We start from the raw sequence: 5,541 nt of genomic DNA, 5'->3' as shown, positions 1-5,541 counted from the left end.
CCCAGTATAGTTAAACATCACATCACTACCCAGTATAATTAAACCTCACCTCACTACCCAGTATAATTAAACATCACCTCACTACCCAGTATGATTAAACATCACTACCCAGTATAATTAAACATCACTACCCAATATAAGTAAACATCACATCACTACCCAGTATAATTAAACATCACATCACTCCCCAGTATAATTAAACATTACTACCCAGTATAATTAGATATCACTACCCAGTATAATTAGATATCACTACCCAGTATAATTAAACATTACTACCCATTATAAATATGTGTGTGTGTGTGTGTGTGTGTTTTTGTGTGTGCTTCGGTTTACTCAACCTGAAGCAGTTGCTGATGATGATGTGGGAAAAGTGTTCAATATTAATAACAATGTTTCCCTGCAGTTACATACAGTTACATACAGTTACAGTTACATACAGTTAAATACAGTTACAGTCACATACAGTTACAATTACATACAGTTACAATTACATACAGTTATATACAGTTACAGTCATATACAGTTACCGTTACAGTTACATACAGTTACTGTTCCATACAGTTTTTATACAGTTACAGTCACATACTTTTACAGTTACATACAGTTACAGTTTCATACAGATACAGATACATACAGTTACAGTTACATACAGTTACAATTCCATACAGTTAAATACTGTTACAGTCACATACAGTTACAGTTAAATATAGTTACAGTAACATACAGTTACAGTTACATACAGTTACAGTTGCATACAGTTATATAGTTACAGTCATATACAGTTACTGTTACAGTTACATACTGTTACAGTTATATACAGTTACAGTTACATACAGTTACAGTTACATACAGTTACAGTTATACACAGTTATAGTTACGTACAGTTATATACAGTTATAGTTACATACAGTTACAGTTACATACAGTTACAGTTCCATACAGTTACATTTATATACAGTTACAGTTACATACAGTTACAGTTACATAAAGTTACATACAGTTACATACAGTTATTGTTCCATACAGTTCCATACAGTTATAGTTACATACAGTTACATACAGTTATAGTTTACAGTTGCATACAGTTTACAGTTACATAAAGTTACATACAGTTACATATAGTTATAGTTACATACAGTTACAGTTAAAGTTGCATACAGTTACATACAGTTACAGTTACATACAGTTACATACAGTTACAGTTACAGTTACATACAGTTACATACAGTTACATACAGTTACATACAGTTACAGTTAAAGTTACATACAGTTACATACAGTTACAGTTGCATACAGTTACATACAGTTATAGTTACATACAGTTACATATAGTTACAGTTACATACAGTTACAGTTACATACAGTTACATTCAGTTACAGTTACATGTCATTACAGTTACATACAGTTACATACAGTTACAGTTACATGCCATTAAAGTTACATACAGTTACATTTACATACAGTTAAAGTTACATACAGTTACAGTTGCATACAGTTACAGTTACATACAGTTACATACAGTTACATACAGTTACAGTTACAGTTACATACAGTTACATACAGTTACATACAGTTACAGTTACATGTCATTACAGTTACATACAGTTACAGTTACATACAGTTACATAAATCAAATCAAATCAAACGTATTTATATAGCCCTTCGTACATCAGCTGATATCTCAAAGTGCTGTACAGAAACCCAGCCTAAAATACAGTTACATACAGTTACAGTTACAGTTACATACCGTTACATACAGTTACACACCGTTATAGTTACATACAGTTACATACAGTTACAGTTATATACAGTTACAGTTACATACAGTTACAGTTACGTACAGTTACAGTTACATACAGTTACATACAGTTACATACAGTTACAGTTACATACAGTTACAGTTACATACAGTTACAGTTAAATACAGTTACAGTTACAGTTACATACAGTTACAGTTACATACAGTTACAGTTACATACAGTTACATACAGTTACAGTTACAGTTACATACAGTTACAGTTACATACAGTTACAGTTACATACAGTTACATACAGTTACAGTTACATACAGTTACAGTTATATACAGTTATAGTTACATACAGTTACAGTTACATGCCAGACATCTACAGACGTTTGTCTTAAATTGCACCCTATTCCGTGCACTACTTTAGACCAGGCCCATAATAGTCAAAGACACATAATCTCTGGTCAACAATGGTGCACTATATATAAAATAGGATGCCATTTGGGACACATCCTTAGTATCACCCTCCCCGTCCCTACGGAAACTAAATACTTTGTTTTTTTTGTCCAATTAGACAGATGTTACAGAACGATGTCAGTTGACATTTGAACCTGGTTCAGTGATTTTTATGTTTTATTTAACCTTTATTTAACTAGGCAAGTCAGTTAAGAACAAATTCTTATTTATAATGACGGCCTGCCCCGGGTCAAACCCTGACCCTGACGCACGCTGGGCCAAATGTGCGGCGCCCTATGGGACTCCCAATGTGATACAGGCCAGGGTCAAAACAGGGTCTGTGGTAACGCCTCTAGCACTGAGATTCAAATTCACTAACTCTATTTATTTAATGGATCAATAAAAATGATTAGCATTTCAAAAAGTGTAACTGTATTACATTTGGGGTGTTATTTTAACAAAAAATCTTTTAAAGATTTTTACTCAAACTATACACTATGCACTGACTTAAAATAGCCTTTAGTAAGTGCAAAGACAACGTGAAAATGCAGCATTGGTCACCGTAGGTTTGTGTTGAAAAACGTTGATTAGGAAGTGCATCCACAGTGATATGCAGTGTGTTTCAAGAAGGAATGATAATGTGGTAGCGCTAGTTACAAGCAATCACTTTCAATTTGGTCTGGCCTTGAAGCCTGGGACTGGATCCCAAATGGCACACTATTCCCTACATATGGGCCCTGGCCAAAAGTAGTGCACTATAAGGGAATAGGGTTCCATAGGGCTCTGGTCTAAAGTAGTGTACTATATAGGGAATAGGGTTCCATAGGACTCTGGTCTAAAGTAGTGCACTACATAGGGAATAGGGTTCCATAGGACTCTGGTCTAAAGTAGTGCACTACATAGGGAATAGGGTTCCATAGGACTCTGGTCTAAAGTAGTGCACTACATAGGGAATAGGGTTCCATTTGGGACATGGCCCCAGGCAACAGGCCCACATTGATTCAAACCATTCTGAGTGTGTTTACACCAGCCTAGCTGTCGTCATGGCAGCGCCAAAGTATCTCACAGAGGCTATATCCCAAATAGCACCCTATTCCTTACACTCTTAGAAAAAAAAATGGTTCCAAAAATGTTTTCTTCGGCTGTCCCATGTGAGAACTCTTTTTGGTTCCAGGGTTAGGGTTTCCATCTTCTGTGGAAAATGTTCTACATGGAACCCACAAGGGTTCTACCTGGAACTAGAAAGGGTTATCCTATGGGGACAGCCGAAGAACCATTTTGGGGTGCCATTTGGGACACAGGCAGAGATACACACAGAATATACGCTGGTCAGCAGAATAAACCCTCAGGGTTTTTACCTGATTATTTTTCTTCATTATTGCGCCCCGGGTTTTAAACCTTAAATAAGTTTGGAGAAATAAATGGAGTAACGCAACGCAATTACACTTTCCTAGGAATCCAGAAGTTCTGTTGGCGAAACATAATATTTACATTATATCTTTAATGTTTAAATATGTACTTGCCCCCCCCCTCTTCTTTCTCTTCAACTCTCTCTCAGTTATTGGAACCAGTGGCTTCAGCCCAAGACAAACACACCAGTTCTCCTCACAGATTTACCCTTCCAAGTAAGGCTTCTTTTATTTAGCCTTAGAAAATAAACGGCATCCCAACTTCATTGGGTTCCTTTAATTAGATCCTGCTGCGAGATGTGGAGGTTTCTACCTGCTTTGTTTGCCTGGATGTCTGTCGTTTGTGCACTTACAAAATCAGTTGTAATTATTATCTTGTCCTTTGCGACGTATTCTTCTTGTTTTGCTGTCCTAGTGCTCGTCTTACTCTTGAACTAATTACTATCTCTCTTTACGAGCTTCTGACAACTACGTAACCTTATGTAGCAGAATCACAAAGAATGTGTCTGTATTGTTATGGTGTTATGTGTTTGGTAAAATATCTTCCTCCTTTCTCTCTCTCTTTCTCTCTCTCTTCCTCTCTTTCTTTCTCTCTCTCTTTCTCTCTCTCTTTCTCTCTCTTCCTCTCTTTCTCTCTCTCTCTCTTCCTCTCTTTCTTTCTCTCTCTCTTTCTTTCTCTCTCTCCATCTTTCTTTCTCTCCTTTCTTTCTTTCTTTCTTTCTTTCTTTCTTTCTCTCTTTCTTTCATTTTATTTATTTCTCTCTCTCTCTTTCTTCTCCTTGTGTCTTTTCTGAAATAGCAGACCGTATCCACATATTCTCCCTACTCCTTCATCCCAAAATATGTCTGCGTACGGTCAGACACAGTACACCACAGGAATGCAGCAGGCCGCAGCCTATGCTAGCTACCCCCAGCCTGGACAACCCTACGGGATACCTGCCTATGGTAAGCACAGGCCAAACCCATGCCTCTTGAATATTACATGAACGTTACATTACAAACCCATCACTTCCATTTCCAACTCATCACTTCCATTTCCAACCCATCACTTCCATTTCCAACCCATCACTTCCATTTCCAACCCATCACTTCCATTACAAACCCATCACTTCCATTTCCAACCCATCACTTCCATTTCCAACCCATCACTTCCATTACAAACCCATCACTTCCATTACAAACCCATCACTTCCATTTCAAACCCATCACTTCCATTTCCAACCCATCACTTCCATTAAAACCCATCACTTCCATTACAAACCCATCACTTCCATTTCAAACCCATCACTTCCATTTTCAACCAATCACTTCCATTTCAAACCCATCACTTCCATTACAAACCCATCACTTCCATTACAAACCCATCACTTCCATTTCAAACCCATCACTTCCATTACAAACCCATCACTTCCATTACAAACCCATCACTCCCATTACAAACCCATCACTTCCATTTCAAACCCATCACTTCCATTTCCAACCCATCACTTCCATTACAAACCCATCACTTCCATTACAAACCCATCACTTCCATTTCCAACCCATCACTTCCATTACAAACCCATCACTCCCATTACAAACCCATCACTTCCATTTCAAACCCATCACTTCCATTTCAAACCCATCACTTCCATTACAAACCCATCACTTCCATTACAAACCCATCACTTCCATTTCCAACCCATCACTTCCATTACAAACCCATCACTTCCATTACAAACCCATCACTTCCATTACAAACCCATCACTTCCATTACAAACCCATCACTTCCATTACAAACCCATCACTTCCATTTCTGCATACTAGATGTACCCGTATCATCAGGGCACCTCATGCCACACATGCAAATACACTTATATTACTTATAGTTAGCTATATTACACGTATCTTTTGTAATAGAGAATTACGTGTGATAATAATATGCCT

At 37.3% G+C, this 5,541-nt stretch overlaps 1 pseudogene; it reads left to right on the top strand.

Annotated features, from left to right (window-relative positions):
* The window catches only part of LOC135531517 (eyes absent homolog 1-like), a 59,582-nt pseudogene that overhangs the window by 14,802 nt on the left and 39,239 nt on the right, over positions 1 to 5,541 (top strand).

This window comes from Oncorhynchus masou, unplaced genomic scaffold (assembly GCF_036934945.1).
Source record: "Oncorhynchus masou masou isolate Uvic2021 unplaced genomic scaffold, UVic_Omas_1.1 unplaced_scaffold_1617, whole genome shotgun sequence".
NCBI classification, from domain to species: Eukaryota; Metazoa; Chordata; class Actinopteri; order Salmoniformes; family Salmonidae; genus Oncorhynchus; species Oncorhynchus masou.
The sequence above is the reverse complement of the archived record's forward strand: the minus strand, read 5'-3'. Positions and strand labels throughout refer to the sequence as shown.